This window comes from Clinocottus analis, unplaced genomic scaffold, assembly GCF_023055335.1.
Source record: "Clinocottus analis isolate CAN_PGR_092001 unplaced genomic scaffold, fCliAna1.0.p SCAF_15, whole genome shotgun sequence".
Lineage (NCBI taxonomy): Eukaryota > Metazoa > Chordata > Actinopteri > Perciformes > Cottidae > Clinocottus > Clinocottus analis.
In genome coordinates this window covers 17,678,118-17,692,922 of record NW_027175876.1, presented here as the reverse complement: position 1 = coordinate 17,692,922, position 14,805 = coordinate 17,678,118, and the positions used below count along the sequence as shown (strand labels likewise).

At 45.3% G+C, this 14,805-nt stretch overlaps 1 protein-coding gene across 2 annotated transcripts in view; it reads right to left on the bottom strand.

Annotated features, from left to right (window-relative positions):
* disp1 (dispatched homolog 1 (Drosophila)) overlaps positions 1–11,408 on the bottom strand; it is a 72,511-nt gene extending 61,103 nt beyond the window's left edge. For both annotated transcript variants that reach the window (XR_011077544.1, XM_068577609.1), the window contains exons 1-2: positions 11,245–11,408; positions 8,833–8,901 (exon numbers count right to left, since the gene is read on the bottom strand). The gene's annotated coding sequence lies outside the window, so the exon portion shown is untranslated. The remainder of the gene's footprint in view (positions 1–8,832; positions 8,902–11,244) is intronic.
* Between the last annotated feature and the right edge of the window lie 3,397 nt (positions 11,409–14,805).

Below are 14,805 nucleotides of genomic sequence, written 5' to 3'. Positions count from 1 at the left end.
CGTATGAGGGGAATGTGGACCAGTCCTGTCCGTCAGCCTTAAGAAGGTCAATGGTGCACGGCGTGAACGTGTGTCCTGTTACCAAAGCCTCTTTACTAGAGGACTTCCTGTTACCAAAGCCTCTTTACTAGAGGACTTCCTGTTACCAAAGCCTCTTTACCAGAGGACTTCCTGTTACCAAAGCCTCTTTACTAGAGGACTTCCTGTTACCAAAGCCTCTTTACTAGAGGACTTCCTGTTACTAAGCCTCTTTACCAGAGGACTTCCTGTTACCAAGCCTCTTTACTAGAGGACTTCCTGTTACCAAAGCCTCTTTACAAGAGGACTTCCTGTTACAAAGCCTCTTTACTAGAGGACTTCCTGTTACTAAGCCTCTTTACTAGAGGACTTCCTGTTACTAAGCCTCTTTACTAGAGGACTTCCTGTTACCAAGCCTCTTTACTAGAGGACTTCCTGTTACCAAAGCCTCTTTACTAGAGGACTTCCTGTTACCAAGCCTCTTTACTAGAGGACTTCCTGTTACCAAAGCCTCTTTACTAGAGGACTTCCTGTTACCAAGCCTCTTTACTAGAGGACTTCCTGTTACCAAAGCCTCTTTACTAGAGGACGTCCTGTTACCAAAGCCTCTTTACTAGAGGACTTCCTGTTACCAAAGCCTCTTTACTAGAGGACTTCCTGTTACCAAAGCCTCTTTACTAGAGGACTTCCTGTTACCAAAGCCTCTTTACTAGAGGACTTCCTGTTACCAAAGCCTCTTTACTAGAGGACTTCCTGTTACCAAGCCTCTTAACTAGAGGACTTCCTGTTACCAAGCCTCTTTACTAGAGGACTTCCTGTTACTAAGCCTCTTTACTAGAGGACTTCCTGTTACCAAGCCTCTTTACCAGAGGACTTCCTGTTACTAAGCCTCTTTACTAGAGGACTTCCTGTTACCAAAGCCTCTTTACTAGAGGACTTCCTGTTACTAAGCCTCTTTACCAGAGGACTTCCTGTTACCACAGCCTCTTTACCAGAGGACTTCCTGTTACCAAGCCTCTTTACTAGAGGACTTCCTGTTACCAAGCCTCTTTACTAGAGGACTTCCTGTTACCAAGCCTCTTTACTAGAGGACTTCCTGTTACCAAGCCTCTTTACTAGAGGACTTCCTGTTACCAAAGCCTCTTTACCAGAGGACTTCCTGTTACTAAGCCTCTTTACTAGAGGACTTCCTGTTACCAAGCCTCTTTACTAGAGGACTTCCTGTTACCAAGCCTCTTTACTAGAGGACTTCCTGTTACCAAAGCCTCTTTACTAGAGGACTTCCTGTTACCAAGCCTCTTTACTAGAGGACTTCCTGTTACCAAAGCCTCTTTACAAGAGGACTTCCTGTTACCAAAGCCTCTTTACCAGAGGACTTCCTGTTACCAAAGCCTCTTTACTAGAGGACTTCCTGTTACCAAGCCTCTTTACCAGAGGACTTCCTGTTACTAAGCCTCTTTACTAGAGGACTTCCTGTTACTAAGCCTCTTTACTAGAGGACTTCCTGTTACCAAGCCTCTTTACTAGAGGACTTCCTGTTACCAAGCCTCTTTACCAGAGGACTTCCTGTTACCAAGCCTCTTTACTAGAGGACTTCCTGTTACTAAGCCTCTTTACTAGAGGACTTCCTGTTACCAAAGCCTCTTTACAAGAGGACTTCCTGTTACCAAAGCCTCTTTACTAGAGGACTTCCTGTTACCAAAGCCTCTTTACAAGAGGACTTCCTGTTACCAAAGCCTCTTTACGAGAGGACTTCCTGTTACCAAAGCCTCTTTACTAGAGGACTTCCTGTTACCAAGCCTCTTTACTAGAGGACTTCCTGTTACCAAGCCTCTTTACTAGAGGACTTCCTGTTACCAAGCCTCTTTACTAGAGGACTTCCTGTTACTAAGCCTCTTTACTAGAGGACTTCCTGTTACTAAGCCTCTTTACTAGAGGACTTCCTGTTACCAAGCCTCTTTACTAGAGGACTTCCTGTTACTAAGCCTCTTTACTAGAGGACTTCCTGTTACCAAGCCTCTTTACTAGAGGAAGTGCTGACTAATGAATGTTTTACTGTTTACATTATAGACTGTACATAAGAAGTGGACAACACACAGTCATAGGATTCGTTTACAGATTCAGTGAAATGTTTTTAACTGGATTCTTTTTGTTGGATGGAAAAGGATCAACTATGTTAAGTCTGCTGACTGGCCAGGGCTGAGGGGCGAGCTACATATTCCATATGTCCACCATGACTCACCATTGGCTCCCAGCGGTCCCTGTGGGGTCCTTTGCAACCAGCCAACACTAATGGGGCTGACAGAAAAAGACATCACAGCGCCAACAAACTGATTCTTTCCATGATGTTATTGATATGCTCACTCTTTTATTTTTGCTACTCCAAGGTGGAAGTGACGCCGTCCCAGAAGAACTACCAACTCATTAACTATCCACCCTTTTTAATCAGACTGTCACTGCCAGACAAGGATGTCACTGTCACCCTGGTTTGGCATTGACAGTTGGGGGAGGGACATTTGATTAAAAAGGGTTGATAGTTCATGAGTCAATCAAGCTGAGATGGCAGAGAGAGGAAGACGCCCTCAGTAAAGTAGATTGGGGGGCTGGTCCGAGTGATTGATGATTGTGTCTGACAGTGTCACGTCACGATGTCACGTCATGATGTCACGTCACGATGTCACGTCACGATGTCACGTCATCACGTCACGATGTCACGTCACGATGTCACGTCACGATGTCACGTCATCACGTCACGATGTCACGTCACGATGTCACGTCACGATGTCACGTCACGATGTCACGTCATCACGTCACGATGTCACGTCACGATGTCACGTCACGATGTTACGTCACGATGTCACGTCACGATGTCACGTCACGATGTCACGTCACGATGTCACGTCACGATGTCACGTCACGATGTCACGTCATCACGTCACGATGTCACGTCGTCCAAACCAACAAACAATTCAAACACTCTTTGAATTGCAAAATGTCAGAGGGGTTGGAGGAGATCTTAATAAACCAACACAATTATTTGTCATTTGCAAATCACAAAAATGTCTTTTAGAGAGTCTTACTAATGCCCAGCAGCTTTTCAGAGATTAATGCTAAGTTCACACAAAGCGTTGGCGTGAGTTTACTCACACAACTTTATGTGGTTAATTTGAGTTATTCACTTTTTGGCGCCGCAGCAGTTTGATTCAGCAACCGCAAGGCGCCGTGGTGACGGGCGCAGCATCTCGACGCTGATTGGCTGACACAACTCAGAGTTGCAAAAGGTTTCGTCATTCGCGCCGCTTGGCGGAAATTCTCGTCGTTCACAACCATTTGAGTCGACTCGCGCAAAAATGTTGCAACGCTTCTGGTGTGAACGCGGCGTAAGGGCCTCAACATGTTGCACTCCTTCAGATAATGTACGACATGAAAGGTTATTCCTATAAGCTCCCCATGGTTTAATGTGCATCCCAGCGATAGAGAGAGCTCAACAGCCGATCATGTACCCAAAGCTCTCTGAGCCTTAACCACTAAATTAGCGCCCTAAGAGAAACAGTACAGGGTGCAATGTTCACTAAACTCCTCGTGACGGCAACACCGGCCCTCTATGTTGCCTCAACAGAGCCGTCCATTTATCAAAACCTTCAGGTCCTGTTTGCACACAGGCCTCAGTGCGGAAGAATGAGGTTGATCCGGGGGTAACCGAGCCCCTGACTGGGAGCAATATGAGCCAAATGTGATTCGACAAGGCCCAGAGCTCCGGGGTCAGGCCGCAGCAAGGAACATGTGTCCCTCGGAGGGAAGGCCTCGTTGCTCCTTCGGCCGGTCAAAATTCCAGAGTTTGTGCAACAAATCCTAATGAGGCCGCTCTCCGTTGGGGGGAACCAGGGCCCTGTCTGCAGGGATTTGTCTGAGGAGCTAAGCGACCGGGAAGCATTCTGTGAAGCGACCCACTCGTTCGCTTTGTCTCGCACACACAACCCAAGACGGCCCGGAGAGGGAAGTCAAACAGCTCTGCAGGCAAAGGAAAGAAATTCTAATGTGTCCGCTCTGGAAGTCCAGGCATGAGATATACCAGAAAGTACAGGCTGATATGGAAGTGGTCGCCCATGACAAAATATGTATTTAGTTAAGCTACCAGCAGTAGCTTGGAAACCATAAGTCCACAAAAAGAAAGTTGGGTAGTCCACAACGTAAGCCTGCGGTTTAAGATTTATGTGCAGTTCAAATAAGTGAGATTTTACTGCTGTAACAACAAGCAGCGTTGCACTCGAGGAAAAAAAGTACCTCAAACTGCAAGGGTCATTAAAAAAAATAATAACCCGACAGGGTGGTGGAATAATATCCTTTCTGACAAGAAATTGGACAGAAATGTCAAAACCGAACATGGAAGTTTCCATCTGCATTTGATAGTCTCACTGAGGACTGAGGGGAGACGACAGAGGGACAAGGGCTCGGTGTTCAAAGGCATTCCCATGTTTCTGATGTGTCTTTGGGTCAGTCCACCTGAACCACATTAATTCAGTTTCCCCTTCCGTGCCTCTTCCTCTTCCTCAGGAGAAACTGAAGGCACTGCTTTGTGGCAGAGCTCAGTTTAAAAGTGAGAGTGAAATATATTACAATGATGCACTCTGACAACTGACCACAGTCCACCTCTTTTCCAAATGAAGGGGTAGAATAAAATAGTGACACTAATACGCAACACCTGTTGCTCGTCGGCATCCGTCAGTATATCAAATATACAAACGGTGACAGCTGTGGTGCAGGCGGTGATATGCAAGGCCCTGGGCTGGCCTGATGCAAAGCACAGAGACGGGAAGGGGGCGGGGGGGGGGGGTTGGTTCTCAGACCTTCTTCCCACACAGGGCCCTCTGCAGGTCAAATGGCTGAAAGCTAGATAGCGGTGGCCAGAGCCTGTAATATCTCACATGTGCTTTTTGCGGAGCGCCAGGCACTATCAGCGCCTTCAATCTGAAGCCCGGGAAGCAAAAGCAGAACGGTCCATCACGCCGCCTGCTTTCAATTAGCAGGTCCGTAAGAAGCCCTGAGATAGAGGTTGATGTGATGGACGGCCGCGATAGGACCCGTCTGCCGAGGCTCAAGTCTGCCTGCTAAAAACCTGCACATGCCAGAGACACACTCCAGCCTTAAGTCCAGCTACAATCACAGGAGGGGTGTAACCAAGGATTTATTAGAAGGATCTGGCTTGAGGATTAAGCATTTGATTGTATACCTATTTATACCTCTTTATATGGTTATTGGAAGAGGAGATCAAATAAAGGATGTATGGCAGCTGGAGCCTGCATGCTGGACTTTCTCATAATGACACGTATGCATGCGCACGGCCGTGTGTAATGGAGGAAGATGATGGATAAATCCAGCATCAGCCACCAAAACAACTTCACAAAGTCGTCTGGTGATGCAGAAATACAATAAAATCTATTTTCAGACAATACGTTAAGGATACATCATACTTGCTCTCTTAGTCATTCTTGTATTTGTGCTCTCCACCTCCATGGTAACGATGATGAAACATGCTCACCACTCTTTCCCCTGCTTCTGTACTGCTTTTGGCATCTCCGTGTGACCGCTGCTGGTTTATCCTTCGTTAAAGAACTGGAGGACGGGATTCAAACGGCCGAGCTGCGCTGGATTTGAATTGCAATACCATAACATTTTTAAATTAAACTTAAATTTAGTGGTCATTGAACTGGACGTATTATATCTTAACTTTAAATATTTACAGGTTGCATGTGAAGTGTTTTTATGTTTAAATCAGGTGAGCGTCTAAGACTACAAAAGGTTCAATGTCACAAGCTGCAGGTTCGTCACAGTTTATGAGTTTAGTATTCACACTACATTCAGATTAAAAAAGCTTCAGGTTATAAACAAACTCCTCCAGTCACATGACTTCATGTCGCCGTCACAAAGCCGACGGCGGACTGCGTAGCGTTTATTAGCGTTTAGTCACATTTAGCCACTTGTTAGCAACCGACATTTTTTAAGACGCATAAAAACTTCAAAGCTCACAAAAGAGGTATTTACTGACGTCTTTTATATCATAGAAAAACTTCTCATCAGCTTGTGTTAACCACAGACTCATTTCATCTAACCGAAAACACATGAGAGAAACAGCTGCTGACTCATGTGCAGGTTGGAGACTCTTCGCTCAGGAGACGCTGGAGACCAAAGATAAAGCTGAAGGAGACTAAACATCGGACTCACATACATTCATGCACAGAAACACACATTTAATTAAACAACCTTTTTCATGTTAACTTAAAAAGATGTCGATGCTGTGTTCACAACTTGTTTCTGCTTCCACACGAGGAGATGCTCCCACAAGAAGACCAAAAAACGTAGAACTTTGACTTCCGGCCTGGTTCCCTCCCCGCTGAAAGCTAAATATCCATCACACACTAACATGAAGCCATGTCCCGACAGAGCAGAGAGAGCAACGCTTCGTCTCCTCAGAGCGTGGACGCCGTCTCTCGCTCGCCAAGAAGCTCTTCTGTGGATCTGGTGACCGCCTGGTGACCGCCTGTCAGCACCAACAGACAGAAACCCACCAAACCCACCAAACCCATCAAACCCACCAAACCCACCAAACCCATCAAACCCACCAAACCCATTAAACCCACCAAACCCATTAAACCCACCAAATGAACCAAACCCATCAAACCCATCAAACCCACCAAAACCACCAAACCCACCAAACGAATCAAACCCACCAAACCCACCAACAGACACAAACCCACCAAACCCACCAAACGAATCAAACCCACCAACAGACACAAACCCAACAAACCCACCAAACCCACCAAAACCACCAAACCCAATAAACCCACCAAACCCACCAAACCCACCAAACCCACTAAACACACCAAACCCACCAAACCCACCAAAACCACCAAACCCACCAAACCCACCAAACCCACCAAACCCACCAAACCCATTGAACCCACCAAAGCCACCAAACGAACCAAACCCATTAAACCCATCAAACCCAACAAACCCATCAAACCCACCACAGCCACGCTGTGTGGCAGTCTGCAGTCTCTACAGTCGGCAGGCAGAGATTCGGCATGCTGGCTCCGTGGGCTCCACCAGCTCTGACGGCGTCTCCATCCTTCGGCTCGACATCAAAGAATGCAGCGCAACAGTTTGACTTACGGCCGACAACCGCCTCCCGGTCCGATTAACCCTGAGCCCCCGAGCAGGAAACAAAGAATAAAATACCTTTTTTAAAGCACGGGCTACGGCTCGTAGCGAGGCCGGATGAACCACAATGCCAACAGCAGCACTGCAGGTCTCCAGTTCAGTGATAGTTACAGTGCACCAAACAAGTTGAGCTTTCCAGGCCAGTCCACCATCAACTACCTCTTTTTCCAGCTCAAAAAAACCCCTTTCAGACTGTTGGTGCATTACCTCACTTCCCTTTACTGCTGTTGCTCGGGGAATATTTCCCTCCTCTCAATGCCAGAGGGTTTCTATCGGGGAAAAGGTGACTGCACAGTCAGCAGATGGACAAAAGACATGAGATGATGGAGACGATGGAGACGATGAAACAAAGGAGACGATGAGACAATAAAGACGATAAAGTCGATGAGACTATGGAGACGATGGAGGCCGTTACAGCGCAGATGACACGCCGGATTCATTCGGAGGAAATGGAGATGAATGCTGGTGTCAGCAGAAGACAGACAGATGTTCACTTTTAGTGGCTAAAAGCATCAGTAATCTTCTGGAGGAAGGGGCAGTCATGTCAGGTCTACAGCAGCAAGAGGACATCAATGCCGTGTAAAACTCTGGCTTGTGGCTTCGGCCTAATTTTTGCTGAACGGCAACGAAGACGGCACAACGACCAACTTAGAAACAGAAAGACGACTCGCAGAACGGACGGCGCTGGAGAGGAAGTTGCCCAGAAGGAGATGGGCCAAGAACTGAGATGGCGAGCAGCCAGCAAACGCCAGCTGTCCGGGGCCAGTTGTTCATGAGGATGGACGGATCCAGAGACATTTGGGATTGGAGGGCGTGAGCTCGGGGGAGGAGGTACAGATATAACAAGCAGACGGGGACAGGGAGTGAGCTGACGGAGAGAGGGAGGAGTTCACAGTAAATGAATGAGGGACACGTTTATCTGTGGACATCAGGGCTCCAGCATGCAGTTTGTCTTTGAGCAGACAAGTGCTGCGAGGAACCGGCCAGTAACTCAACATGACGAATAGGACGGGGTCGTGATGAAATCATACATGGAGTGATGCACGACCACATAATCTCACTTGATAATAAAAAGCACATGACTCAAATGTCTCTGAACATCGGATTATTTTGCCCTAAAAGTTCGTTCTGAAAGGAGAACGCGCTCTGTACGTTTCACTTGTTCAGGATTCAATCCACACGAGAGCGGTTGAGCCGTCAATAAAGAGAACATGCTATTTCGTGAGAGATATTGTTATTGATATGAAATTACCTTTATCAGGGGAGAAGATTTTAGCCGTATCACTCAGCTTTTTATGAATAAATACTTATGTAAAATCATCGTCACGGTGCCTCGACACTCTGGAGATTGTGTTGAGGAAAGCAGTGATGAGCAGCACACCTTTCCTTCCTCTACTCATCCAAGACTGAAATCACATGTGTCCACGGGGCGGATGTCTGGCGTAGTAAGCACGACACCGCCCCCTAGTGGCCAGTTGCAGAGTCCTGCAGGGAACTGCAAGAGGATCCCAAAAAGAGAGGAAGAGGACGGGCCCAAGGAGGAGGGAACCGATGCTTGGTGGGATTGGGGGGGATGCTGAGTGAACAGGTACTCACTGTGAGCTGATTGGCTGAGCTCTGCGTTGGTGCTTCCTTGTTCCAGACAGCGCTGCACCCGCCAACAAACTGATGGGAGAAAAGCATCGACACGTCACTTAAAACACTTTTCCTGCCGGACGCCACAACATCTCTCCGTTTGTCCTTCTAAAAGACAAAAGGGATCAAAACTCTCTCATGCCAGCTGCTTAAATGCGGATAGTTTTCTGCTGGCTTTACTCCTTTATGACAGGAAACTGAATATAGTTAAGTTGTAGACAAAACAAACATCTTACATTATAGAGAAAGAACAAATCACCAATAAATCAAGAAGGTAATGGACAGACAGGAGGACATTGTAAACAATCCTCAGCTGGAGGCTTTAGTCTAAACGTCACGCGAGCGTCTTCTTCAAGAGAAGTGAGAATAGAGCAACATCTCTGCACCGATCACACGCTGGTGAAGGGATTGGACCCAATGCTTTCATACAGGTACCCTGCTTTATGAAAGGACGTGTTGCAAAGTGCAGGAGGGAGAAACAGTAGGATGTGACCTCAGAAAGGATCAGACGCTCCTCTCAGACCGCTTGTGCAGCCGAGTTCAGGTTGCACTTCAACGTTAGTGACATAAAAAGCCAATTCACAATCATTTAAATGAGTTTTTGAGCAAAGAACTACGAACTATTTTAGAAGTTTTGATGTGGTACGCTGACTTCAGGGAGGTCCAACACGTTTTTCCTGACACAAACACAGGATTGAAATGTGCTGCTATTACAACACAAAAACAAGCGTTATCAGCAGTAAAGCACGACAACTCATCTCTTATATTTAGTTTTCTGCTGATCTGATCTCCACCGCTGACCCGTCACCGCTCTGCTCTGACCGCATGCGGCTCAAGAGCTGCCGTCACCTTCCCACGACGCTGAGGGTATGTATGAGGAGTTATGTATGAGAAGTTATGTATGAGAAGTCATGTATGAGAAGTCATGTATGAGAAGTTATGTATGAGAAGTTATGTATGAGAAGTTATGTATGAAAAGTCAAGTATGAGAAGTTATGTATGAGAAGTTATGTATGAAAAGTCATGTATGAGAAGTTATGTATGAGAAGTCATGTATGAGAAGTCATGTATGAGAAGTTATGTATGAGAAGTTATGTATGAAAAGTCATGTATGAGAAGTTATGTATGAAAAGTTATGTATGAGAAGTTATGCATGAGAAGTTATGCATGAGAAGTTATGAGAAGTTATGCATGAGAAGTTATGTATGAGAAGTTATGCATGAGAAGTTATGTATGAGAAGTTATGTATGAGAAGTTATGCATGAGAAGTTATGCATGAGAAGTTATGTATGAGAAGTTATGCATGAGAAGTTATGCATGAGAAGTTATGTATGAGAAGTTTTGTATGAGAAGTAATGCATGAGAAGTGGGTCCGTCTGCTCTGGAGAAGAACACTCACAACAACACGTGATGACGCAGAACCCGCTGACCTGATGGAGACTTTGGAACAGGGTGGAACCGATACCAGTACCAGTACCAGTACCAGTACGACGACCCAGTTCAACAGAATATGTTGGCTCCTGGAGTCCTGGTCATTGTTGTCTTTAACAAAGCTGCGGGTGTGTGATTACTTTAATAATAAAATCATTCAGTAAACATATGTGTTGTTTCGTTTCATTTAGTTTTACAAACAAAGTTTAGTTTTACGATAAGTCTGTTTCTGAGATAAATACATATAAAACAAATAAACACCTGTATCAGGGTGGTACTGGAAACACGTTGAAACAAACAAACAAACACATAACTGAATGGTTTCAGTGAGGAGACGAGATTAAAACCGGATTAATTAAACCAGGTGTGTGCTTGAGCAGGTGTGTGAATAAAGAGTGGACCAGTGTATTCTCTCACACGCGCACACGCACGCCAGCGTGACGCGTTTAAAGCTCGCTCCGTTTTAAGTTCTCCGGCTAGCTGGAGCCACGCACGCGCTCGGACTGGGAGCGCGCCTCGCGAGCTTCTCCCGTTAGCTCGCGCGCTGTGACCTGCTCTCGTGCCAATTAAGGTGACGTTATCGTTATAGCTTCGGCCTTTAACGTCACGTCAAATCACGGTGGACTCCCATCAGCCGCGCTAGTTAGTGTCGACCTCCAGTCGCGGTCCCGACGCGCCGCTCCGCGGACTGCTCACGCCGTCCCGGCGCCGCGTCCTCGTCCCCCCGCGGGGTCCAGACTCCGGACGGGAGGCTCCGTTCAGACGAGCCACAACATTACACCCTCCCACCGCCTGCGTGGGGCTCAGCCGAGCTAGCTAGCTTAGTGTTAGCCGGCTGCTAGCCGCCGCCAGCTAGCCCCGCTGACCAGAACAGCTGGCCGGTCAACAGCGGAGGGTTTGCGCCGTGAAGCGGACGCGGGAAGCAGCGAGCCGCATACTCACGCGGGGCTCCCGAGGGCACGAGGCGGAACACGCGCCGAGCGACACGAGGCGATGACAAAAGTTTTCCTGGTCCCTCCACTTGAGTTTTTTTTTTGCCGGATGCTGATGAATCCACTATCCAAGCATCAGACCATGTTGGGCCAGGCAGCTGCGCACTGAGTCCGTGTTTGCACACGAAAGCCCTTTGGAGGGTTTCTGGGAAAATGTAGTGAACTTCGAAGGGCACTACGAGGAGGAAACGGTGTGCCCTCGTTTCCTACGTCCTTATGCAGGGTTCTTACGCGCAGGGGAAACCTGGAACGGTCATGGAGGTTTAAAATGGTTATTTCCAGGCCTGGAAAAGTACTTGTAAAAAAATAAAATCCTAAAAAGTTTAATAAAAGTCCTGTAAATGTGTTATATTCATGTATTTATGACGTTTGAAATAATGAATATGCTTTTAAAAGAAAGAGGCGCAAAATATCAGCAGCATACATACAGGCATCTATATAAATGTTTATTCTTTTAATCAAACTATTGTCTCATTCATTTGTGTATTTAAGGTTTACTGTATGCTTTGAATCCTCATTGTTAGTTTAAATACTACATTTTATCACTTTTTACTGTTTACACACACATTTCACACAATGTTTGCTCATAAACATTTGGTTTAAAGTCATGAAAAACCCGCTGGTCACACAATGTGTATGAACCCTGCTTATAGTCTCTACTTTAATATTGTTCTAGTGGTGTTTCCCTGTGTGTATTGGCAGCAAATCCTTCTCATACTCATATTCTGGTTATTTTAAGGGGGATGTATAAATGAGTAAAGTTAAGAGCAAAGGGACACACTGACCATGTGGAAATAAATCAAATCAGGAAACACTGTCACTTTGTTTTTTTAAAAGGGAATGAAGAGAAGCCAATAATAATTTAAAGTATAGAACTAGCAAAGGCACTCTCCTCGAAAGGACAGTCCATTAGGACGCTGTCTCTTTCCTCTGCTGTTAGAAGAGCATGACATGACAGTGCATCGCCTAAGCTCATAAATACCTCTCGCAGCCCGCGCGTGCTTTGGCTTAAAACATAATTAGATTTGCTCCAACAACTGATGCCGTGTTCAGATTGTGTTCAACAGCTGAATTATTACATTATCATAAAGATCACGGGCCTGGATGGCTTTGCTGGAGTAATAAAAGAGAGACAGATGTTTGAAAGTACACAAAAAATAGATGTGTATGAGTAAAAAAAGGAACATGAGCACATATTAAACAAGTCCAGTTAAATGTATGTTTTTATATGTGGTGAACCGGCACACTAATACTGTGTAGAAAAACTAATCTTAAGGAAAACATTTGATAAACACAATGTTACCACAATGCATAAAAAAATTAAAGTGATGTAAGAATGTGGAAGAGATACTGAGAAGTCGACTCTTTCCCATTTAACCAACCAGAATCCAAGACCAAGCAGAACAAATGCCATGGCCTTTCAGTCTTCTCCTACTGAATATAGTCTGCAGTACGATTCTGCTTTTAACATTCAAGTACAAGTACAAACCAACGTACTTGTTCTTTGAGCAGTCTTCTTTGGACACAGTGGTCACGTGGGGGCAGTGTGACCGTGCACTGGTTCACACAACGTGTGCGGCTCCATCCTGCGTGAAGCTGTGAGGCGTCTCTACAGCCGCCTGTGAACATGCATCCCTCACGCTTAACACCACGAGTCCATGATGCATTATTCATGTCCGCTGGGACGTGCGCTCCACCAGCAGCAGCATTCATCAATGTGCAGTAGAAATGTTTCACACCTCTGTGGTGGATCAGAGCGTTTCCCCGTGACACTAACGCGTTCTCATCGTGTTTGACCATCACTCTCCTGTGAGCGTCGACCTGAGAGTTTCTTTGATGAGGGGAGACAAGGTGACAGATAAACCTTTTAGAATAATCCTTTATTCCTTTTACTGAATGATTTCACCAGCTACTTTTACTGGTATGTTGTGTTTAAATATGCAAATAGAGCATCATCTTATTAAATCTTTTACTGCATTTCCAAAACAGAAAGTGTGAACTATGGATGAAGCCAGGTTCAAAAGGTCATTTGGTTGACATGTTAGAGTGAAAGGTTCTAGCATTTTAAGTGTCTTTTCTATCATGCTGTATATATATATATATATATATATATATATATATATATATATATATATATATATATATATATATATATATATATATATATATATATATATATGTCAGAAATTCCTGCCTAAAAAACATTTTAATGATATACGAACAAACCCCTTTAAAATCCTTCAGGATATCTTTAGGAAGTGGAACGTTTAGTGAGTACGAGATTAACCTTTAATGATGTTTTGTTAAACTACACACATTATAAGACATTATGTTTAAGGGTTAACTAACAGATATCACCATGACACTTCCACAGTATGATGACCATCTTCATATCACAAGTTCTCTGAAATGGGATGCATGGCAGCTTTTGGTGAAATCTAGAGATGCAAACAGACAAAGTAAGTAAATAAATGTTTTTTCCCCACTATTCCAAAATAAGATGTGTTAAAGAAGCAAAGTAGCCCAACATCTTCCAGTTGACCAGAGCATTCAAACATGTTTGTTGTTGTTGTCTGTAGCGTCTCCCCTAACAAATATAGTGATATTTAGACACTGATAAGAGGACTAGAAGTGCTGGTGTGAAGCACAAACAGCACAGAATATCAACGCTTAACTCAAACAGGCCTTTTCAGTCTAATTGATGCGCATTGTGAGTTAGCCACCTGGATCTATTTGCTCCTTCCAGGATGAATTCTGTTGTGACTTCTCCTCTTGCTGACGTCTTCCTCCTGAAGCAGCTGAGCAAACACAACAGCCCTGAAACGAGACAACATGTGTAAACAGGTCTATACGGTTCAAGTAACTTAACCCTGTGAGGAAGAGCTAACTTACTCTGCTTTTGGAGATGATGCTGTTTCTCTTTTTAGTTCCTTGCGTTCACAATCAGTAAGTACCATCGTGACTACTGAGGCAGCTTTCTGTGTCATGGACGTCTGCTTGTGTTCCTGCTCCTCAGGGTGCGTACTGCAGTGGGGGATCTTTTATTTTCACCATATTTATGTAACATAATGAGAGAATGTGGGACTATTTTAGTCATTAATTTCTTACACTTTCTTTATGGGCTAATAAAAGCAACATTAAATCTCAATGCAAAAAATGCCAATTCCACCGAATACAGCTGAATATTTTCCCTTTTTTAAAAATGTCCTTCTCCTTGATTCTGTTTCCAAACAAGTCCATCTTTGATATCACGTCCCTGGTGTCTGGGTCGCTGCTGTGAGGTGATACCTGGCCCAGGTGCCCCCCCGCGGGGCTCACATTAAAATCTGCATGGCTGTGTGACAGCTGTGGGTCTGTGGATCAGAGAGCAGCGGCTCCGTCGCGCCCTTGTTTCGGGGACTTGTAGTTCTTACTGTCGAGCTCGCCGCCGCGTGGCAGAGGCCCTCCGTGGGAGAGAAACTACAGTTCCCTCGTAGCTGCTCGGAGGTGTTAGTTGTCAATATGGCTGTTG